General features: G+C 50.6%; 2 non-coding genes across 2 annotated transcripts; both read right to left on the reverse strand.

The window, feature by feature from the left end:
- Positions 1–24,258: 24,258 nt before the first annotated feature.
- On the reverse strand, positions 24,259–24,331 carry TRNAT-CGU (transfer RNA threonine (anticodon CGU)). The gene has a single exon. It is a non-coding gene; the product is annotated as a tRNA-Thr (tRNA).
- Positions 24,332–24,713: 382 nt separating this feature from the next.
- On the reverse strand, positions 24,714–24,786 carry TRNAT-CGU (transfer RNA threonine (anticodon CGU)). The gene has a single exon. It is a non-coding gene; the product is annotated as a tRNA-Thr (tRNA).
- Positions 24,787–25,100: the final 314 nt, after the last annotated feature.

Consider the following 25,100-nt stretch of genomic DNA (forward strand, 5'->3'; position numbering starts at 1 on the left):
GAAGACCAGAAAGACTACAAGAATGTCGTTGAAAAATTCAAAGCGTATTGCTTTGAGGTAAGCAACGAAGTGCATGAGCGGTATCTGTTTCGCTCAAGGAAGCACGTAGAAGGAGAAACGTTCGAAAATTTTGTTCGAGACCTGAAAAAGCAAGCTGCGCAGTGCAATTTCGGAGAACAGCAGGATTCAATGATCCGTGATCAAATAGTGTTCGGCACGAGTGACTCAAAGTTGCGCGAAAAAATTGCTTCGCGAAGCAAAGCTCACGTTAGGGAAAGCAGAAGAATTTTGCAGTGTTGCGGAATCTGTGGCGAAACGGAACGAAGTTTGGAGGGCGACGGATAGCCACATTGACGCTATTGCGGGGCGTGCACCACCACTGAGAAGCAGAAGCGCCAAAGACGGCAACAAGCAGTACCACTGCACAAAGTGCGATCGGTGACACAGACCAAGGCAGTGTCCGGCGTACTGCAACAAATGCAACATATGCCACCTGCCCAATCATTTTGCCATGTGTTGTCAACGGATGTCCGAAATTGCTGAGGTCAGAAAAATGACTGGGATGATGACTTCGACATCCTGGAAGTGGGCGTTGGCAATAAAAAAGACAGAGACTGGATAGTGGAAGCTGGTGTCGCGGGCAAGAAAGTCTCCTTCAAAGTTGACACAGGGTCACAGGCCAGCCTGATACCATTCGGCGTACCGGAAAATACGTGCTGCAGGACCCTTGACTACTGCTACCTCAGAGCTACGGGCCTAACACGGAGGCGTCATAACACACTACGGAGCGACGTCGCAGAAAATAAAAGTAGGAAATGCTTGCAGCACAGTGCAGTTCTTTGTCGTCAAGCATGGAAATCAGACAATACTAAGACTGGACGCGAGTGAAGCCTTAGGCCTTTTTCAACGCACCGTAGCTACCGTAAACGTCTCAATAGACTACGAAGCCGTGACGAATTTCCAGCAACTCTTCCAGGGAATAGGCTGCTTGAAGCAACCATACAGCATGATTCTGCAACCAACAGCGGTTCCTGTCGTTCAACCAGTGCGGCGTATTCCCCTGTCCCTGCGTGGCCCTCTTCAAGATGAAGTACGAAGGCTGGAGCGCGAGGGCATCATCGTAAAAGAGAACAATCCCACGGACTGGGTAAGTCCTTTGGTTACTGTCAAAAAAAGGACGACAGAATTAGAATTTGCATGGATCCCCGAAAAATCAACGAGCACATAAAAAGAGAGCACTTCCAGTTCCCAAGGCGTGAAGATATGGAAGTGTACTTGGCCGGTGCCACAATATTCAGCTGCTTGGACGCACATTCCAGCTTTCACCAGGTCCCACTTGACGAACAGACGTCCAAAATGTGCACTTTTTAAACTGCTTTCGGCAGGTACCGCTAGCTTCGATTGCCCTCCGGCATTTCTTCAGCGCCTGAAATTATTCAAAGAACAATGAGTTAAGTATTTGAGGGCCTTACAGGTGTACACGTGTACATAGATGATTATTTGGTGTGGGGAGCAAACAAACAGGAGCATGATCGCAGACTAATTGCTGTCTTGAAAGCAGCCGAAAAAGCTGGTTTAACGTTCAACGCTAGAAAATGCAGGTTCGGTGTTACGAAAATTCAATTTCTTGGCGACATTATCGGACGTGAAGGCATTTCACCAGACCCAAAACTTGTGAAAAGCTTGCTTGAAATGCCAGAGCCAAAGAACAAAAATGATGTTGAGCGCATGCTCGGTGTGCTCAACTATTTCACCAAGTATGTGCCGTGCCTTTCTTAGCGAACTGCGCTTCTCCGGGCGCTTCTCAAAGCGCACTAAGCATGAGTGGACTAAAAACCACAGAAGAAAGTGGAAATGTATCCCACATGCTCTAACCATGACACCTGTCCTTGCTATCTTTGATCCCCAAAGACAGTCCAAAATAACATGCGATTCATCAAAAGACGGCATGGGTGCAGCACTCTTGCAGTGCTACGATGGTGATGGGTGGCGCCCAGTGGCATACGCTTCCCGTGCTCTAACGCAAGCTGAGCAGCGCTATGCGCAGATTGATAAGGAGACGCTCAGCATTTCGTTCGGCTGCGACAAGCTTCACGACTTCGTGTACGGGCACCAAGTTTTGATTGACACTGACCATAAACCACTCTTATCTATTGCTGCGAAGCGTATTTGTGACATACCTCCCCACCTTCAGAGATTTTTTTCCAAGGCTTCTGAAATATAATTTCTCTTTGCAGTTCGCACCGGGCAAACATCTCGTCTTGGCTGACATGCTGTCATGATCATGCCCAGCTAGTTCCGAGGACAGCGCTGGAGCCGTGGGTGACGTGGAGGTGCACGCAGTTGTGGGTTGTTGGTCACAGATGCGACGCGACAGAAGCTGGAGCAAGAAACTGTGAATGATGGTTATCTGAGCACTGTCATTTCCAGCTTGTGAAGCGGTGAGAACCTGCAGGGTGAACTGAAGCCGTTTTTGTCAGAGCTTTTTGTCGTGAAAGGCGTATTGCTAAAAGGAACCAAAGTGGTCATACCAAAAAAGCATGCGACTTGAAATTCTTGGAGGAATTCATGCAGGACACCTAGGATTTAAGAAATGCAAAAAAATAGCACGACGTCAAGATTTTGGCCAGGGCTCAGCAATGATATCAGACTGCTGATTCAGAGCTGCCCTACTTGTTGCAAGTTTTCTTACAAGCAACCGAAAGAACCATTTGTCATGCACCCAGTAGCAGTATGCGCATAGATCCGTGTGGGCGTGGACATTTTTTTGTCTAGAGGAAGTTCGTACGTCATCGCGTTTTATGCATTTTCAAACTTCTCGGAAGTCCAGAAGCTCCATGACACCACTGCGAAACAACAATTGCAGCACTGAGTGCTATGTCTGATAGGTGCGGCGTGCATCTGGAGGTATGCAGGGACATGGGCCGCAGTTTGCAAGTTACGAGTTCACAGAATTCGCAAGAAAATATGACTTCGCTCATGTCACAACAAGTGCGCACTTACCACAGTCAAATGGTCTGGCTGAGAAAGGAGTACAGATTGTGAAACGCCTTCTGAAGAAAAGTGAAGATCAGTCAAAAAGCGTCATCAGAGTGACGGGGGAAAGCCCTTATCACCCTTGGGTAGAGGGGCGATCGTACGGCCTAGGGACTCAACATGGTCTCCGAAAGGTATAGTGATGGGAAGAACGTCTCCTTAAGACACGTGAACATTTCCTTCAGACTCGTTAACCGTGGATAGCCGACGGGAGTGATGATGATTGTGGTGCCTCCAAAACTAGGTCCGCTGAATGTGGGGCACCTGCATCGAGTAGCTCCGTTAATGCTACACCGTGCCAGCCTACACCGCACCCTCAGGTGTCGTCCGCCGTTGGTGTTCCAGTACCAGCTACACCACACCACGGGCAATCTCCTCTCAAGCTGACACTGGTCCCAAAAAGATCTGGTCACATCACTGAGCCACCACAGTGGCTTTGTTACGATGTGGCCTTCAATCAAATAACCTGAACTCATTCCTTACCCCTCAGAGGGTGTATCAGGCATGCGCTCTCTGCGCTGCCTGCCTTATCACGATAGCCCTGCTATCACACATTAAGCTAATATAAGAGCGCGGCAATAAACCCTAGGGGCAGTCTTGTTCCTGCCATCATGTAGTTGCCTAGATCATTACTTGACCAGCACTGAAAACAGTACAACCATCTCGCATTTTTTCATTATATATTCCCATTTGGAAGCACCGCCATCTAGTGGACGTTCCAAGGACTAAACGAGAGGTGGCACGCGCACACTTTCTTACAGCTTGCGCTTCGAGTCTACTTTAGCCACTTCGAGTTTATGGTACATACTAGTTCACATTATACGTGGCACTGCGGGCCAACGCTCGCTAAACCTTTCTAAAACCAAGGAGGTTACGTCCAGCGAGTATGACGTAGCAACCTTTTCCTGTCAGATAGCCCTCAATGTACATACCAATGGCTGCTAAGTGGGATTGCAGCGTGTGCATTAACTAGAAGCCGAATGCTCCTGTCTGTCATTCCCCATTAGCAGCCATTCACATATACATTTAGCACTGATATATATATAAGGGAAAGAAGTGTATACATAAGGGCTCGTTTTTCCGTGTTTTGACACAATAATAATAGGATCTAACAGACAGTAATGCCAAGGAATGTAGAGGGGAAGGTATTAAGACAAATCGAATGTCAATAAGAAGAAATAAAAGTGAGTGAAAAATAACCCGCCGTGAGCAGGAATCGAACGTACGACCTTCAAATATCGCGTTCTATGCCCTAACCACTGAGCTATCACAGCGGCCTTCCCTCACCCCACTTTTTTGGGTTTATATGTAACATTTGAAGTAGGATTGTCTGTCAGCGCCATCTATAAGCCAAGCGGCGAGTGTGAAACACCCTTTTATGCGCATGTGTGGCGTCCGTAGCACGTGAACTTATTACGAGCGGGTAGCTGACCAATAGTCCCTCATATACAACCTAATGACACCAAGTCTGCCAGTACGAGACCCTCAGTAATGAATAAGGCAAAGAGCTGTATACGTAAGGGCTAGTTTTTCCGTGTTTTGACACAATATTAATGAGATCTAACAGACAGTAATGCCAAAAAATGTATAGGGGAAGTTATTAGAACAAATGAAATGTCAATGAGAAGGAAGAAAAGTGGGTGAAAAATAACCAGCCGTGAGCAGGAATCAAACCTACCACCGTCGAATAATGCGTTCAATGCTCCAACCACTGAGATATCACAGCGGCCTTCTCTCACCCCACTTTTTGGGGTTAATATGTAAATTTAGAAGTAGGAGTGTCGGTCAGCGCCATCTATGAGCCAAGCGGCGAGTGTGAAACACCCTTTTATGCCCATGTGTGGCGTCACGTAGCACGTGAACTTATTACGAACGGAGACACCTTTTCGGGAACGAAGACATGTTTTCGCATCCGTTTCAACAACCACAAATCACACGTAAACAGTTTGCCACATCTTCCATTGTCCAAGCATTTTCGTCTACCAGGTCATTCGTTTGACAGGATTATGGTGACACTATCAGAATCGGGCTTTAAATCGCACAATCATCGCGAAATTCGAGAATCGTTCTTGATTCACAAGTTCAACAGTCTGTTATCCGGCATTAACGAATGCGTAGGCAAAGTGTCATGCCTTTCTACGATGCCCAGACGTCGGAAATTTTGAGAAATATTTAAAAAAGCATCCCATACGTATTATATACTTCCTAAAAGTTATCACATATTTATTTATTTATCTTCATGCGTGATCCTCGTCGTCAATGGTGAATGTTACAAATGCCTTTAACATTCCCACAATCTTGTCTATTGTATTACATTTTTAATGTTTTTTTAGTGTAGTCATGGCTGTTTCAAAGAATTTTTGTGACACTCACATGCTGATCGCACGTGTTTTGTACTGACGTGTTCATGCCTGCCCATAAAAGCGGCCACATACTCGTCTTTCTGTTCATCCTGACGAAGACCGTGCCACGGCCGAGTAAACAATTATCAAATTTTCGTAAGTGTGCTCCTTTAGTCCTAAATATACACACACATATATATATATATATATATATATATATATATATATATATATATATATATAAATATATATATACATATATATATAATGGTCATTTAGATCCTCCCTGAGCTGTCACAACATGACTTATTTTGACGTTTCAGCCTACAGTCTTCTGCCCTCCATCAGAAATGAGGGTAAAGTTTGTTGGTGCTCTGCTTTATACAATCTTAAATCAGACGGGGAGAGAGAGGAAGAGGGAAAGTCGAAAGAATAAAAAGAAAAATAACAGGAGAAAAAAACAAAAAAGAGAATAATTGTTGGACTCCCCCGGGCCCCCCTTTTCAATATTCCTTCCCCCTCCATCTCTTTCACTTTTCTCCTTTCCACCTTTAGGATGTCTGTGGTCTGTGTATTCTTCCTTCTACTACCGCATTGTTCCCGATCAGACGGTGCCTCCTGGCTCTGGCGGTTCGGTGTGGGGGGAAAAAGAACTTTTTTTTAAGAAGTTTAAGCCTTTAACTACGCAGCGCCCCGTCGACAGCTCGTCGTAGAAAGAGGGGCGCCGCGTATTGCCGCAGGGGCTGGCAAGTAGGTGCAGTAGCAATTCTTGTTCGCTTATGGATTAGCATGCAGTAGGGGCCTCCCGACTGTGCACAGGGTTGCTGTTGGTCATGTCATGTTAGGCACAATTGATTGGATAGTGAGGTAAAAGCAGAAACTGATGACAGCTGTGCTTAGGAAGAGTAGTTACCTTTGGAATAATTTTGAGTTTTCTAGTGTCCTTTGCAGCTGCAATGCCGTGCACTCAGTTATTTTTCGTTAATTTTTAATTTAGAACCAGCTTCTTGCTCTGAGACTGACAATATATATATATATATATATATATATATATTGTTAAGAAGTTTATTGGCGGACATTCCACGATGATTCACGACAGCGACAGTCAATGTGGAGACCAACTCTCTGAACGAGCTTTTCTTCTTCTTATGAAAAGGGAGACCCACTAGAAGGCGCTGGAGAGGACGACCCACTGTTCAAAGGCTTTACCACAACTACCCCGGGTACGAAAAGGGAGCCGCCAGGTGACGTCACAGCTGGTTACAGCTGGTGAGCGGGTCATGCGGGTCATTATGTCACAGCTGGTGAGCGGGTCATGGTAGGCCTTGAGGCGCTCCACGTTAACATTGTCGCGTCCTCGACGGCACATGTCTGAAAATGGTTCAATGGGTTCAATCAAGTAGTTGACTGGGGAAGTTCATTTGACGACACAGTAGGGGCCTTCGTATTCGGGCAATAGTTTGGAAGATAGGCCAGTTGCAGTGGTAGCGATCGAGAGCCAGACAAGCGCTCCAGGGAGGAACGTGGGCGCAGTAGTGCTGGCGTCAGCGCGAATGCTTTTTAGCCGCTTTTAATCATGCGCAGTGAAGGTCTTTGCATGCTCTCGACACTCTTCAGCAAGCTTGGCTGTAGCAGAAATAGGTGCCCACTTAGACGGATCTGGCCTGTACGAAAGTATCGTGTCGATCGTGTGTGACAGGTGCCTTCCATATAATAAAAAGAAAGGTGAAAAGCCAGCAGTGCTCTGAGGGGTGGTATTATATGCGTAGGTGACGAAGGGTAGAATGGAATCCCACTTTGTGTGATCGGCGGCGACGTACTTGGAGAGCATGTCGCCGAGCGTACGGCTGAAGCGTTCGGTGAGGCCATTCGTCTGCGGGTGGTAAGCAGCAGTTTTGCGGTGAACAACGTTGCACTCTTTAAGAATGGCTTCAACGACTTCAGAACGGAAGACGCGGCCTCGGTCACTGAGCAGTTCCTGGGGTGGACCGTGTCGCAAAATGAATCGTTGGAGCAGAGAGAAGGCCACATCGCTCGCTGTAGCCGCGGGTAGAGCGGCCGTTTCGGCGTATCGCGTGAGCTGGTCCACAGCGACAATGGCCCAGTGGTTACCAGCCGACGTCAGAGGAAGTGGCCTATACAAATCGATGCCAACGCGCCCAAAGGGCCTGGCAGGACAAGGTAGAGGTTGCAGACCTGCCGGTGATAGGTGCGTTGAAGCTTTTCGGCGCTGACAATCCATGCAGGAGCGAACGAATTTCTGCACGTAGCGGTACATGCCACGCCAAAGTACCGTTGGCGAATGCGGTGGTAAGTCTTCGATACCCCGGAGTGCGCACATTGGGGATCGGAATGAAAGAACTCGCATATGTCAGAGCGCATACTGCGAGGTATGACTAGTAGCCACTGGCGGCCGTCACCGTTGTAATTGCGCCTGTGGAGGAGGTCATCGCGAATGGCGAAATGTTGGGCTTGACGACGCAACGCGCGAGTGAACGGAGTGGATGGATCAGCCAGCAAGTCGATCAGTGAGGCGATCCATTGATCCTTGCGCTGTTCAGTAGCAATGGTATGAATGCTAATGGAAGAAATGGCAAGGTGAGACGCGGAGTTGTGGGCGTTGTCGTCAGACAAGGGAGAACGTGACAGGGCGTCGGGGTCAGCATGTTGCCTTCCATTGCGGTACAGCACGCGGATATCATAGTCTTTCAGGCGAAGTGCCCACCGGGCTAGACGGCCTGAGGTATCTTTCAATGACGACAACCAGCATAGTGCGTGATGGTCGGTGATGACATCATATGGGCGACCATACAAATAAGGTCGGAACTTTGCAAGGGCCAAGACGATTGCCAGATATTCTTTCTCGGTAACTGTGTAATTAGTCTCGGCTTTAGTAAGCGTACGGCTTGCATACGCCACGACATATTCCGGAAACCCTGGTTTGCGCTGCGCAAGGACAGCGCCAAGGCCGACACCACTTAGGGTGGTGTCGGCCTTGGCGGCCCCTACAGTACCTTTTTAGGGGCCGTAGGGTCAAAGTGGCGGAGTATGGGAGGCGACGTCTACAAACGACGGAGCGTTGTGAAAGCGTCGTCACACTGTGATGACCACGAATGGAGAGGCCCGTTACTTCCAAGGAGCTTCGTCAGCGGCGATATGATAGTCGCGAAGTTTCGAATGAAGCGCCGAAAGTAGGAACACTGTTCTACGAAACTGCGCAGTTCTTTGACGGCTGTCGGCTTGGGGAAGTCGGTCAAGGCCCGAAGCTTGGCTGGATCAGGGAGAATTCCGTCCCTGGACACGACGTAGCCGAGTATTGTCAGCTGCCGAGCTGCAAATTGGCACTTCTTTAGGATCAGTTGTAGACTGGCGTCACTCAGACGCGTTAAATCATGTCTAAGGCGTTGAAAATGCGTCGAGAAGTCCGAAGCGAAAACGACGACGTCATCGAGGTAGCACAGGCACGTGTGCCTTTTCAGGTCACGCAGAACAGTATCCATCATGCGCTCAAACGTGGCGGGCGCATTGCACAGCCCAAACGGCTTGACGTTGAATTCGTACAAGCCATCGGGGGTGACAAAAGCGGTCTTCGGTCGAGCGTCCTCAGCCAGAGGAACTTGCCAGTACCCTGAGCGCAAATCGAGGAATGAAAAGAATTCTGCTCCTTGCAGGCTGTCAATCGCGTCATCTACCCGCGGTAGTGGGTACACGTCCTTACGAGTGATCTTGTTGAGGCGTCGGTAGTCCTTACAGAACCGCACAGAACCGCACAGAACCGTCCTTCTTCGTGACGAGAACGACAGGAGATTCCCAGAGGCTGCTAGAGGGGCGAATAACATCGCGGCGAAGCATTTCGTCGACTTGCTCGTTGATTGCACGGCGTTCTGGGGGAGATACACGATACGGACGTTGCCGCAGTGGTGGCTGTGCGCCTGTGTCGATGCGATGCGTAACGGTGGATGTGCAGCCGAGAGAAGGTTGAGCGACATCGAAAGAAGAGCGGAATTCTTCCAACAGGCCCAAAAGCAGGGAACGCTGGCCCGGCGTAAGGTTGTCGGGTATGGAGGGACCGAATACATCATCGGATGATGAAGCAGATGTCGAAACTGCGCTAAGCGTACAGGAACTTGAGCAGTGCATGAAACTGGGTTGATCCATAACTTGCGCGTCTTTGATGGGTTCCACGCTGCCGAGACGTTCCCCTCGCACCAACGTAACGCTGTATGGAGATGAGTTCACAACAAAAATAGTGGTGCTGCCGTGAGTGAGTTGCACGGTCGCGAAAGGAACCAGCAAGCCTTTTCTTATGAAAACACGATGAGATGGCGAGAGGAGTGCAGCGGTGTCAGAAAGGCTTGCGCAGTAGAGCGACAGCGCCACGGACGAGTTTGCAGGCACTTGAGTGTCGTATCTGACGAGAAACTTGCTTGTTGCAGATGGACTGTCGGCCGGCGTCAAAGAAGAGAATTGCGTGAGTTCTATTTATGCTGGTGCGCAATAAATGACGGCGTCGGGGCGGGAGAGAAAATCCCATCCTAGGATGACGTCGTGAGAGCATGAAGAAATTATGATGAATTCAACCGCATACATCACGCCCTGAATCATAAGGCGGGCTGTGCACATCGCTGTAGGGTGAATGCTTTGAGCGCTGGCTGTACGGAGGGAAAGCCCACAAAGCGGCGTGGTCATTTTGCCCAGTAATCGGCTAGGTTTTGCGTCCATCACGAATACGGCGGCTCCAGTATCTACAAGGGCAGATGCACGAACGCCATCCACAAGCACGTCTATCACGTTCGACGGGCTTTCCTGAGGGCTTCCGCAGTTCAACAGCGTCGCAGCCCTTGCCTCGTGGACTGCGACGACTAGTTTTCCTGGTCGTCCTCGAGTGGACGTGGCCGCATCGGCGACAGTGAGCGACGTCATGGAGATGGTGAACAGCGGTCAAATGGAACGGGGCGGGACGATGGGGACATAGGCGGCGGTTGGTCATAAGAGCGGCTCGATTGGCCGGGAAAGTCGTAGGCGACCTGCGGTTGCTGCACACGATTGCAATAGCGTGTTACATGACCGACGCAACCACAAGCAAAGCAGATGGGGCGATTGTCAGCAGTGCGCATTGGTTCGCGGGTTCCATCCATGTCACAGAACGTGATGGGCGAGCCGGCTGCTGATATGGGAGCATGGAAGGCGGCACTCGGGGCACGTGGGTGACGCCGGCGTATATAGGCGAGACAGTTTCTTCGAAGGCCTGGGGCCTCGCGACGGTGTCGGTGTAACTTAGCGGAACAGCGACAGAAATCGTTGGGGGCGGCTTGGCGACAACTTGGGCGTAGCTGAGTGGCGGAGATGCAGACGGCGGCTGGTGGTATTTAGGAACGACCTCCACGATTTTCTGCTGAATGGCTCGGCGGGGCGGAGGTAGAAGTGTACTTGATGGCTGTTGAGCATGCTGTGGGGAAGCAAAAGCCAGTAAAGAGTCCTGGTGGGCAACTTCCTCACGCACAAACGACTTGATTTCGGCGAGCAAGGTTGCGTGGTCAGGAACTGCTGACAAGGCCGAGAGATCGTCATCACATGGTGGCGGTCGACGGGTCTTCAAGCGCTGCCGCCGCAGCTCGTCGTAACTTTGGCATAACGTAATGACTTCTGCCACAGTGCGGGGGTTCTTTGCCAGGAGCATGGTGAAGGCATCCTCGGCGATGCCTTTTAGAACATGCGTGATTTTGTCAGCCTCTGACATGTTCAGGTCGACATTCTTGCACAAGTCAAGGATGCCCTCGATATAACTTGTGAAGGCCTCGCCGGTCTGCTGGGCTCGTTCACGTAAACGCTGTTCAGCTTGCAGCTTACGAACGGCTGGATGGCTAAACACGTCAAAGACAGCGGTTTTAAAAGCGGACCAAGTCGGGAAATCAGATGCGTGAATGTTGTACCACATGCCGGCCACACCCGCTAGGTAGAAAAACAGGTTGCCGAGTTTACCTGCCTCGTCCCAACGGTTGGGGACACTCACGCGTTCGTACATGGCCAGCCAGTCCTCGACGTCGGTGCCATCCGCCCCGGTAAAGACAGGCGGGTCGCGGATGCGGGGGACACCGGGAAATAGCGTCGGCGTAGGAGGAAGCGTTTGCTGGGGACGTCTTGGTGCATGGTTGAAGGCAAGGTACGGGATCAAAGCTCCAAGGGCATCGAATTGGGACTGAAGGTGTTTGAAGGGCACAGCACTCTCCACCAAATTGTTAAGAGGTTTAATGGTGGACACTCCGCGATGATTCCCGACAGCGACAGTCAATGTGGGGACCGACTCTTTGCATGAGCTGTTCTTCTTATGAAAAGGGAGACCCACTAGAAGGCGCTGGAGAGGACGACTCACTGTTCAAAGACTTTACCACAATATATATATATATATATATATATATATATATATATATATATATATATATATATATATATATATTGTAATGAATTCGAATAACAGACACTCTGATGATCGGTGGCAGTAGCAGTAGCTAGCGCATGCCGCACGCCGGTAGTTATACCTGCTTCTTACTGCACCTTTCACTTAGCTGCGTCGGCAGTTTCTTCGGCTTACAACACTTCCATTTTTAAGTGGTGGAGGTGCTGGGTACTATTCTTGCACAGCAGAAAGACAGCTTCCCAGAGTATGTGGTTGCCTGCGCAAGTCGAACTCTTAGCAAAGCCGAAATCAACTATTCCATCACTGAAAAAGGAATGCCTTGCCATTATTTGGGTGATAGAGAAATTTCGACCTTACGTGTACGGGTGCCTTTTTGATGTCGTGACTGACCACCACCCCCTCTGTTGTTTTTCGTCACTGAAGGATTCAAGTGGTCGCCTCGCCCGTTGGGCGTTACGCCTTCAAGAATACGATATTCGCATAGTCTATTGCTCTGGCCGGAAACATTCTGACGCAGACGCCCTTTCCCGTTTGCCCCTACCCCCTGACCCGATCTGTGATGCCACTGCCATCACCATCGCCGACATGCCATCTCAGCAACGCAAGGACCCTTGGGTTTCTTCGATTCTAGACATCCTGGCTTGGCGGACGGTTTCTCCCCTTACTTGCTTGTTGTGTCGACAGGTCGAGCACTTTACCACTCACGACGACGTGCTTTACTGACGTAACTACGCAGCCGGCGGACGTGAGTGCTACTCGTGATTCCACGTCATCTGCGATCCGAAATTTGTTCCACGTTTTAAGACGACCCCCGATGTGGCCACGCAGGTTTCCTGAAAACTTATTTTCGCATATGGCTCCAATATTACTGGCGTGGCATGTATCGTTTTATACGACAGTTTCGGGATTTCTCGACATGCCAGAGATGAAAGACTCCCCTTCTTCATGCCAGTGGTACCTTATTACTCCTACCATGTCCATCCCGACCATTCGACCATGTCGGCATCGATATCAATGGTCCCCTCCCCAACGCTGCAGACAGTATCCACTGGATCATAATTGCCGTCGACCACCTCACGCGGTATGCCTAAAATTCATTCCTTCCCTCATTTACAGCAAAAGACGTTGCGACTTTCGTTCTTCCCAATATCGTATTACGTCATGGAGCACCTCGAGAGTTACTGAGTAATCGTGGTCACGTATTCTTGTCAGATGTCATCACCGCATTGCTGCGTGAGTGCCACGTCGTTCACTCCCTTACAAGCGCCTAGAATCCCAAGACCAATGGAATGACAGAGCACTTCAACCGCATCCTTCGTTACATGCTGTCTATTTACATCTCGGCAGACCACTCCAATTGGGACCGAGTGCTCCCATTCATCACGTTCGCCTATAATACCGCCATTCAAAGCACTACTGGGTTCTCTCCTTTTTCCTTCTTTACGGACGCGAACCTTCTTTCACAATGGACACCAATATTTCACATAAATCTGACTCCTCAGAATCCACGACTCTGTCTTAAGCCGCTACATTCGCTGAAGAGTGCCACAAACAGGCAAGATTATTCACAACCCAAAATCAAGGACGCCAAAAGCACCACCATGACGCATCCATTAACACTACTTCCTACAATCCAGGTGCACTCGTCTGGCTGCATGTCCCTTCCGCTACACCTGGCCTCTCTACCAAGTTGGTACCCGAGTATCACGGCCCATATCGTGTACTACAGAAAACGTCACCGGTGAATTACCTCATCGAGTCACTGGAACCATCTTCTGACCAACGTCGTGTGGCAAGGAAATCGTCTACGCGACGATACTTAGGCCCTGCTAGGACCCTCCTGTGTTTACTTGTCTATATGTGGCCAGGATGGCTCCTTATTTTGCGGGGAGTAATTGTAATGAATCCGAATAATGAACGCTCTGCTGCTACTGAAGAAGACGATGATGATCTGTGACAGTAGTAGTAGCTCACGCCCGCCGCTCTCCGGTAGCCATACCTGCCTCTTAAAGCCCCGTTCGCTAAGCTGCGTCAGAAGCTTCTTCGCTCGACGTACACCTTTATATATATATATATATATATATATATATATATATATATATATATATATATATATATATATATATATATATATATATATAGATTGTAACGAGGGTAGTGGGCATGGAGCTCGAGGATGGAAAAAGAAGAAGACTTGCTGTGATCGCAGGCTTGCGTTCAGTTAGCCCTTGCGCTAAATAAAGCTCTCCTTCACCGAGTTCGCCTGCTTGTTCCACAACCCGTTTCAAGTGGTGGAAGTGCGGGTACATCTGGTCCTCACCCTGGAACTTCGCACCCGCACACTCCAACGACCTCCTACAATGACTGATCCGGGGCCATCTCATGCCGCTACTCCAGATCTCGCACCTGTGCCTGTCTTCTGCGCTGGCGCTCTCCGGCAGCGCGACCCCCCCATATTTGGTGGCACAGAGGACCAAGATGTGGGCATCTGGATTGCCGAGTATGAACTGGTGAGCGCCTTCAATAAGTAGAACGCAGCCGATAAGCTCACAAATGTGAGTTTTTACCTGACCGACGTGGCAAAACTATGGTACAGAAATCCTCAAAGTGATTTCAGTACCTGGTCGGAATTGGCGAAAACCCTCGCGGAAGTCTTTGGCCGCCCTGCTGTCCGCCGCCTTCGTGCTGAACAGCGCTTGCGGGGCAGAGTACAGAGAGCAGATGAAACTTTCACGAGCTACATAGAAGATGTGCTATTTCTCTGCAAGCTCGTCGATTCGACTCTGGACGAGGCAGGCAGATCAAGAACATCATGAAAGGAATCGACGATGGTCCATTTCGAATTCTGGCTTCGAAGAGTCCCCAGACGGTCGCCGAGGTGATTCAGCTCTGCTAAAGCTATGATGAGCTGCGTAGGCAGCGCGCTTCTACACGTTGCGCTGCTCAAGACACTGCGGACATTTCATCCCTCGATTGTCGCCATGACACCGCCGACCACTCTGCGTTGATGCCAGTCATAAAGCAATTCATACGCGAGGAGGTCGCCCGGCAGCTATCTATAATCACAAGAACTACCAAGCCGATGGCACCCTTGTCGCCTTCGCTTCGCCAGGTCATTCGATCGCAAGGTGCCGATGCATTGGCGCCAGCTCAGGCTCCCCCAACTGTTACCGCACCACTAACGTATGCAGCCGCAGTTGCTCAACAACGTGCGCCAGCGTCTCCGGCCATCTACGAAGCTACTCGCCACGTTTATTCGCCGACCCCACCTTCCCGCTCGCTGACCGTCCCGTCTCCGGCTGTATATGAAACAGGTCAGAACGCTTATATGACGCCGCCGCCTGCACGACCATTTACGGTACCTTATTCAGCGAACAGTGCCCCTATCGTCAGCCAATGGCGCACTCCAGATAATCGGCCGATATGTTTTTCATGTGGCATCCCAGGCCACGTAGCTTGTCACTGCCGTCGTCGCAGCTTCCCTTCTCACGACATTGCAGGGGCCTCACATTACATGCCCACCATGCCCACTCAGCCGCGATATCCCGTTCCGGCCAATCCACCTCTAGACGTACGTCCCGGTCGCCGACAATCCGGCGGAAGCCGTTCACCTTCTCCTCGTCGTCGATCTATTTCTTCGATGTTACGTCGCAACAGCCCACCGCGAGGGGAAAACTGACGGGCGCAGTTCCGGAGGCAATAACTGCGTTGGCAGCGAAAATTTCAAGACCTAACTGCTGTCCCCCGAACGAAATCGAACTCTATATTGATGGCAATAAGGTGCATGGACTTGTTGACACTGGAGCTGCCGTATCTGTAATTAGCGAGAAACTGTGCCGAAACTTCAAGAAAGTGACCACACAACTTACCGACCTATCTTTGCAGACAGCTACGTCCAATCATATTCAGCCTTCAGCTTTGTGCACCGCACGAGTCGTCATTCAAGGTGCGATGTACGTCGTCACATTTGTAGTTTTATTCCGTTCTTCGCATGACGTTATCCTTGGGTGGGACTTTCTTTCGTCTAATTCTGCTTTGGTCGACTGTGCTCGTTCTGAACTCGCGTTGTCTGTGCCGTGCTATGACCACGACGATGGTGCTTCGTGTAGAGTGTTTGCTGCTTCTGACGTTGACATTGCGCCTTTCTCAGCTGTTGTTGTCTCGGTGTCGTGTGCCTCCCCTCCGAAATCGCCTGTGTTGTTTATGCCATCGGTCCCAGCTGCGTGCCATCAAAATATCATGCTTCCGTTTGCCGTCGTCATTTTTCGCAATGGTCACGCTGCCATTTATGTGTGCAATCCGTCGCACAGACCGTCATCCCTACTACGTGGAGAATGCCTGGGAAGCTACAAACTTTACGAGTGCATTCTTCCGGCTACTATACCCTATTCTGCGGTTTCGCTCCCAATTGGTGCTGTCACTCCTACCAACGCGCCTAATGATGCTCTGGACGTATTCTTGGATGCCATCGACTCTGCGCTCGCACCAACTCAGCGCGAAGAGATTATAAATCTTCTACTCCACTTTCGTTCTTCATTCGATCGTGACCAGTCAGGCTTAAGCCGAACCTCTGCAGTCGTTCACCGTATTGACACTGGTCAACAAGCCTCGCTAAGGCAGCGTCCGTACCGTGTGTCATCTGCTGAACGCCGTGTCATCGACAAACAAGTGGACGACATGTTGAAACGTGGCATCATCGAGCCCTCCAACAGTCCCTGGGCTTCACCGGTTGTTCTCGTCAGGAAAAAAGACGGATCCATCCGGTTCTGCGTTGACTACCGCCGACTCAACAAGATAACGCTCAAAGACGTATACCCTCTGCCGCGCATCGATGATGCTTTGGACTGCCTACAAGGAGCAGAGTTCTTTTCTTCGTTAGATTTACGCTCTGGCTACTGGCAGGTGCCCATGGCAGGGGGTGACCGCCCGAAGACAGCCTTTGTAACACCGGATAGATTATATGAATTCACCGTTATGCCCTTTGGCCTCTGCAATGCGCCTGCCACTTTCGAAAGAATGATGGATACCGTCTTGCGAGGTCTGAAATGGAAAACGTGCCTCTGTTATTTGGATGACATTGTGGTATTTTTAAGCGACCTTGCGACCCACCTCAGCCGCATCGAGCAAGTTCTTACGTGCCTTTCCACGGCGAGACTTGAACTTAACTTGAAGAAATGCCACTTCGGCGCTCGCAAGCTTGTAATTCTCGGCCTTGTGGTTTCTAAGGACGGCATTCTCCCGGACCCTACGAAACTTAATGCAGTCGCGGCGTTCCCAAAGCCAACCACCATCAAAGAGCTTCGAAGCTTCATCAGCCTATGTTCTTACTTCCGGCGCTACGTCCGCAATTTCGCCTCCATTATCGCCCCCTTGACCAATCTTCTTGCCAGAAGTTCTGACTTGTCAGCGTGGTCGCAGGCGTGTGATGATGCATTTCAGGAACTCCGACGGCTCCTCACCACGCCTCCCATACTCCGACATTTCGATCCGTCTGCTCCTACGGAGCTTCATACGGACGCTAGTGGTGTCGGGCTAGGGGCCGCACTGGCCCAACGCAAGGAGGGCTTTGACGAGTACGTCATTGCCTATGCCAGCCGCACCCTCAGTAAAGCCGGGAAGAATTACAGTGTAACTGAAAAGGAGTGCCTCGCCATTATTTGGGCAATCGGAAAATTTCGGCCTTATTTATATGGCCGTCCATTTGATATTGTAACAGACCACCATGCGCTTTGCTGGTTATCTTCACTAAAAGATCCTAATGGTCGGCTCGCTCGTTGGGCATTGCGGTTACAGGAGTTTGATATCCGTGTTATCTACCGTTCTGGCCTGAAGCATTCCGACGCCGATGCCCTGTCACGTTCGCCATTGGCTTCAGAGCCTGTCGGCTCGCCTATCTCAACTAGTGCTGCCTTGGCCATCAGCATTTCGAACATGCCTTCCGAGCAACGCAAAGATGCTTGGATTTCATCTCTTTTGGACTTTCTCTCAAACCGGACGCCCGCTCCAGTTTCCAGGACGCTTCGCCGTCAAGCAGGACACTTCGCTATTCGGGATAACCTGCTTTACCGCCGAAACTACAGCTCGATCGGCCGTAAGTGGTTGCTCGTAATCCCCCGACATCTGCGCTCTGACATCTGTGCCACGTTCCACGATGATCCGCAATGTGGCCACGCTGGTGTGTTAAAAACATACACCCGCTTGCAGGTGCGGTACTACTGGCACGGTATGTACCGTTTCGTTCGCCGTTACGTAAGGTCTTGCCTTACGTGCCAGCGACGCAAAATGCCCACTCAACAAGCCACAGGTCCCTTGCAGCCGTTGCCATGTCCAGCACGAGCTTTCGATCGTGTCGGAATCGACCTACGGTCCGCTGCCCTATACTTCGAGTAGCAACCGCTGGGTCATTGTCGCTATCGACCACCTAACGCGGTACGCTGAAACAGCTGCGTTACGTTCTGCTACCACAAAAGACGTTGCGTGTTTTATACTGCAAAACCTGGTTTTAGGGCATGGAGCACCTCGGGAGTTACTAAGCGACCGTGGCCGCGTTTTTCTCTCCGATGCCATCAAAGCGTTGTTGAGCGAGTGTCGCATCATACACCGCACTACCACAGCCTATCACCCGCAAACTAATGGGATGACAGAGCGTTTTAATCGTACACTTGGGGATATGCTGGCCATGTACGCTTCATCCGACCAGTCAACTTGGGATAGCATGCTCCCTTTTGTGACATATGCTTACAGCACTGCAACGCAAAGCACCACTGGATTTTCGCCTTTCTTCCTTCTTTATGGACGCGAGCCATCATCAACAATAGATACCATTCTTCCATATCGACCGGATCCTTCAGAGATGTCTACCGTTTCTCGAGCAGCAGCACACGCTGAATAATGTCGGAAGCTTGCTCGTGCGTTGACTTCACATGACCAGACGCGCCAAAAACATCGCCACGACGCGTCAACCACACATATGAGCTTTTCTCCGAACTCACTGGTGTGGCTATGGATTCCTTCTACTACTCCAGGACTCTCCCACAAGCTTTCGACCAGGTACCATTGCCCTTATCGAGTTGTGCGCCAAACATCCCCTGTCAACTACCTTGTCGAGCCGCTGGATGCATCTCCGGACAAGCGCCGTCGGGCATAAGAAATCGTACACATCTCTCGGCTCAAGCCATACCATGACACTTCTGTCTACACCTGTCCTTAGGTCGCCAGGATGGCTCCCTCATCGACCGGGGGTGATTGTAACGAGGGTAGTGGGCATGGAGCTCGAGGATAGAAAAAGAACAAGACTTGCTGTGATCGCAGGCTTGCGTTCAGTTAGCCCTTGCGCTAAATAAAGCTCTCCTTCACCGAGTTCGCCTGCTTGTTCAACAACCCGTTTCAATATATATATATATATATATATATATATATATATATATATATATATATATATATATATATAAAAGTCTTGGCAAGCTAAGTCTTGGTAAAAGTCTTGGCAAGCTCGCGACACTCTTCAGCAAGCCTGGCTGTCTCGGAAATAGGTGTACACTCAGATGGATCCGGCGTGTACGGGAGTATCGTGTCCATGGTGTGCGACGGGTGCCTTCCGTACAGCAAGTAGAAAGGTGAAAAACCAGTCGTGCTCTGAGGGGCGGTGTTGTAGGCGTAGGTGACGAAGGGCAGTATATTATCCCAATTAGTGTGGTTGGCAGCGACGTACATAGAAAGCATGTCGCCGAGGGTGCGGTTAAAGCGTTCGGTGAGGCCATTCGTCTGTGGGTGGTAAGCAGTAGTTTTGCGGTGGACAGAATGGCACTCCGTCAGAATGGCTTCGACGACTTCCGACAAGAAGACACGGCCTCGATCGCTGAGAAGCTCTTGGGGTGGTCCGTGGCGCAGTATAAATCGATGCAGCAGGAAGGATGAAACATCGCGCGCAGCAGCCGCAGGGAGAGTGGCGGTTTCGGCGTATCGCGTTAAATGGTCAACGGCAACGATGGCCCAGCGGTTACCAGCCGACGTCAGAGGAAGTGGTCCATACAAATCGATACCTACGCGCCCAAAGGGACGGTCAGGGCAAGGTAACGGTTGTAGACTGGCGTGCGACATGTGAGCTGACGGTTTACGGCGTTGGCAAGTGAGGCAAGAGCGAACGAACTGCTGCACATAGCGGTACATCCCGCGCCAGAAGTAGCGTTGTCGAATGCGATGGTAGGTTTTGAATACCCCAGAGTGCGCGCATTGCGGATCAGAATGAAAGGATTCACAAATCTCTGACCTCAGACTGCGGGGTATCACGAGTAACCACTGCCGGCCGTCGGCGTCGTAATTGCGTCGGTGTAGAAGGCCGTCACGAATGGCGAAATGGCGAGCTTGACGACGCAATGCACGCGTGGATGGCGTTGCGGATGGATCAGAGAGCAAGTCGATCAGCGGGCCGATCCAATGATCCTTTCGCTGTTCGGTAGCGATTATGTCAACGTCAATGGCAGAAACAGCAGCCGAGGATACTGAGCAGAGCACATCACCTTCAGGCAGAGGGGAGCGCGACAGGGCGTCGGCATCAGCATGCTGGCGTCCGTTGCGGTACAGCACGCGGATGTCGTAGTCTTGTAAACGAAGAGCCCAACGGGCGAGACGGCCTGAGGGATCCTTCAATGATGAAAGCCAGCATAGTGCATGATGGTCGGTGACGACATCAAATGGGCGACCATAAAAATACGGTCGAAACTTTGTAAGAGCCCAGACGATCGCCAGGCACTCTTTCTCCGTGACGGTGTAGTTTGTCTCAGCTCTCGTGAGCGTACGGCTTGCATATGCTACGACATATTCAGGGAATCCGGGTTTGCGCTGCGCCAGGACAGCGCCGAGGCCTACACCGCTGGCGTCTGTGTGCACCTCCGTCGGGGCCGTAGGGTCGTAGTGACGTAGAATGGGAGGAGATGTCAACACATGGCGGAGCTTCGTGAACGCGTCGTCGCACTCAGACGACCACGAATTGAGGGACCCGTTACTTCCAAGGAGCTTCGTCAGCGGTGATATGATCGTGGCAAAGTTTCGTATGAAGCGTCGGAAGTACGAGCACAGGCCCACGAAACTACGCAGTTCTTTGACGGACGCAGGTTTGGGGAATTCGGCCACGGCCCGAAGCTTGGCTGGGTCAGGAAGAATGCCATCCTTGGACACGACGTACCCAAGGACGGTAAGTTGCCGTGCTGCAAAGCGGCACTTCTTCAGATTTAGTTGCAAGCCGGCTTTGCTGACACGTGGAAATACTTCTTTCAGACGTTGGAGGTGCGTAGAGAAATCTGGAGCGAACACAACAACGTCATCGAGGTAACACAAGCACGTGTGCCATTTCAAGTTGCGCAGAACGGTGTCCATCATGCGCTCAAAGGTCGCAGGTGCATTACATAGACCAAACGGCATGACGTTGAATTCGTACAAGCCGTCGGGTGTGATGAACGCAGTCTTCGGTCGAGCGTCATCAGCCATGGGTACTTGCCAGTACCCCGAGCGCAGATCGAGAGAAGAAAAAAATTCGGCTCCGTGAAGGCTGTCAATTGCGTCATCGATGCGCGGCAGTGGGTAAACATCCTTGCGAGTGATCTTATTGAGCCGTCTGTAGTCTACACAGAACCGCGCAGAACCATCTTTCTTCGCAACAAGAAACACAGGAGACGCCCATGGACTGTCCGAGGGCCGAATAACGTCGCGTCTGAGCATATCATCAACCTGCTCGTTAATTTCCCGACGTTCAGCAGGCGACACGCGGTAGGGACGTTGCCGTAATGGTGGATGGGCACCAGTGTCGATATGATGCGTAACAGCGGACGCACGACCGAGAGAACTTCGCCCGACATCGAAAGAAGAACGATATTCTCGCAACAGGTTCAGAAGCTGGGAACGCTGTACCGACGTGAGGTTGTCATCAATGCAAGGGCCAAATACATCAGGAGATGACGAATCAGAAGTGGAAACAGCACTGATGGTACGCAAATTGGGACAACGCGGTCATCAGGTACGTCCAGGACTTGTGCGTTATCCACTGGTTCCACTCTGCCGAGACATTCCCCTCGAACCAAGGTAACAGTGTACGGGGATGGGTTGGTCACGAAAATAGAGGCGTTGCCCTGGGTGATTTGCACGGTTGCGAAAGGTACTAGCAACCCTTTCCTTCGGCAAGCACGGTCGGATGGCGAAACGAGGGCAATTGTGTCGGAGAGTCCAGCGCAGTAGACAGATACACCCATCGTGGAGCTTGGAGGCACTATGGTATCGTCTTTCACGAGAATCTTGCGCACTTTCGAAGAACTGTCTTCCGGCATCAAATGCGAGAAGGGGGAGAATTCAATTTCGGCGGCGGCACAATGGATGACGGCGTCGTTGCGGGAGAGAAAATCCCACGCCAGGATGACGTCATGAGAGCATGCGGGAATGATGATGAATTGGGCAACATACAGAACGTCCTGAACGACAACGCGAGCTGTGCACCCTGCTGTAGGATGGATACGATGCAAACCGGCGGTACGAAGGGACAGTCCAGAAATTCGCGTCGTCACTTTACGAAGCAAGCGGCAAAATTTTTCGTCCATAACGGATACTGCAGCTCCTGTGTCAATAAGAGCAGATGCGTGAACACCGTCCACAAGCACGTCAATGACATTAGATGGGCGGCTCTGAGGGCTTTCACAATGCGATAGCATCGCAGTCCTTGCCTCGGGGACTGCGACGACTAGTTTTCCCGCTCGTGAGCAGCTGAACTTGGCCGCATGGGGGACGGGGAACGACGTCGTGGAGACGGTGACCTACGAGAAGATGAAGCTAGGCGAGTTGGCGGTGGCATAGACGGCGTTTCCTCGTGATAGGTACGCCTAATCTGGCCAGCAACAGGCGACGAGATATGGGGCGTCTGTACGCGAGTGCAATAACGTGCTACGTGGCCGGCGTAACCGCAGGCAAAGCAAATGGGCCGGTTGTCGGATGTGCGCCATCGGTTCGCCGGGGTAGGTCTTGTCCATGACGCAAGAGCCGATGGACGGAACGGTGGCTGGAAAGGCTGCAGGGGGTGCTGGAGCTGAGTCTGAGAGGTCACGTCAACATACGCAGCCGGCATACCCGCTGCAAAGGATGGAGGTCGGGCGACAGCTTCGGCGTAAGTCAGTGGGGCGGGCGCTTGAACGACTGGAGGTGGCCTGGCGACCACTTGGGCGTAACTTGGGGGTACAGGAGCCGGAAGCTGTTGTGGGTGGTACGCAGGCATAACCTCCGCTATTTCCTGCTCAATCGCTCGGCGGATGGGGGGGAAAATGGTAGTGGCCGATTGTTGAGCAGCCGGTGGGTGGGCGAAGGGCAGGAGAGAGAACTGCCGTGCGATTTCCTCACGTATGAAGGACTTGAGGTCTGCCAGCAGTGCCACCTGGTCACAGCTTGCCTCCAAGCCTGCAAGCCCTGCATCTCGTGGTGTGGAGCGACGGGTCATCGAACGCTGCCGGCGGAGCTCCTCGTAGCTCTGGCACAGCGTGATGACCTCAGCTACTGTGCCTGGGTTTTTGGCCAGCAGCATCGTGAAGGCATCATCGGCAATGCCCTTCATGACGTTCCGGATCTTGTCTGATTCGGACATGCTGTCGTTGGATTTTTTGCATAGGTCCAGGACGTCTTCAATGTAGCTGGTGAATGATTCACCGGCCTGCTGAGCGCGTTCGCGTAAGCGCTGCTCGGCTTGCAGCTTACGAACGGCAGGGCGGCCAAAAACGTTGATGATAGCGGTCTTAAAATCGGACCAGGTTGCGAAACCAGACGCGTGGTTGTTATACCACATGCCGGCCACACCCGCGAGGTAGAAAACCAGGTTGCCGAGTTTACCTGCCTCGTCCCAATGATTGGGGACGCTGACGCGTTCGTACATGACGAGCCAGTCCTCGACGTCGGTGCCATCCGCGCCAGTGAAGACAGGTGGGTCGCGGATGCGGGGGACACCGGAACATGGCGTCGGCGCAGGAGGAAGCGTTTGCTGGGCGGCGTCTTGTTGCATGGTTGAAGGCACGGTACGGGATCTAAGCTCCAAGGGCATCGAATGTGAACCGAAGATGTTTGAAGGGCACAGCACTCTCCACCAAAATGTTAAGGCGTTTATTAGCCGGTCCACAGCGAGCAAGCACAATGGCGACAGTAACGGCCAAGCACGGGCTTTCAGTGCGAGCGGCGTCCTTGTTGGGTAGCCCCACTAGAAGGTACTCAAGAGTTCGACCCATTTCATAGTTGGGAGGCTTCGCTACAATATATATATATATATATATATATATATATATATATATATATATATATATATATATATATATATATATATATATATATATATATATATAATGAGAATAACAGACAGTAATGCCAAGGAATGTACAGGGGAAGTTATTAACAATAATGGAATGTAAATAAGAAGAAAGAAAAGTGGATGAAAAAATTACCAACTGTAAGCAGGAATCGAACCTACGACCTTCGAATTACGCGTTCGATGCTCTAACCACTGAGCTATTACAGCGGCCCTCTCTCCATCCACTTTTTTGGGTTTATCTGTGAATTTAGAAGTAGGAGTGACAGTCAGCGCCATCTATAAGCCAAACAACGAGTGTGAAAACACTCTTATGCGCATGTTTGGCGTCACGTAGCACGTGAACTTATTATGAGCGGGCAGCTGATTAATTGTCCCTCTTATACAACGTAAACACACCAAGTCTGCCAGTACGAGACCCTCGTTCAATGAAATAAGGGAAAGAAGTGTATACCTAAGGGCTCGTTTTTCCGTGTTTTTAACACAATAATAATGAGAATAACAGACAGTAATGCCAAGGAATGTACAGGGGAAGTTATTAACAATAATGGAATGTAAATAAGAAGAAAGAAAAGTGGATGAAAAAATTACCAACTGTAAGCAGGAATCGAACCTACGACCTTCGAATTACGCGTTCGATGCTCTAACCACTGAGCTATTACAGCGGCCCTCTCTCCATCCACTTTTTTGGGTTTATCTGTGAATTTAGAAGTAGGAGTGACAGTCAGCGCCATCTATAAGCCAAACAACGAGTGTGAAAACACTCTTATGCGCATGTTTGGCCGAAGGTCGTAGGTTCGATTCCTGCTTACAGTTGGTAATTTTTTCATCCACTTTTCTTTCTTCTTATTTACATTCCATTATTGTTAATAACTTCCCCTGTACATTCCTTGGCATTACTGTCTGTTATTCTCATTATTATTGTGTTAAAAACACGGAAAAACGAGCCCTTAGGTATACACTTCTTTCCCTTATTTTA

This window comes from Rhipicephalus microplus, chromosome 3, assembly GCF_043290135.1.
Source record: "Rhipicephalus microplus isolate Deutch F79 chromosome 3, USDA_Rmic, whole genome shotgun sequence".
Lineage (NCBI taxonomy): Eukaryota > Metazoa > Arthropoda > Arachnida > Ixodida > Ixodidae > Rhipicephalus > Rhipicephalus microplus.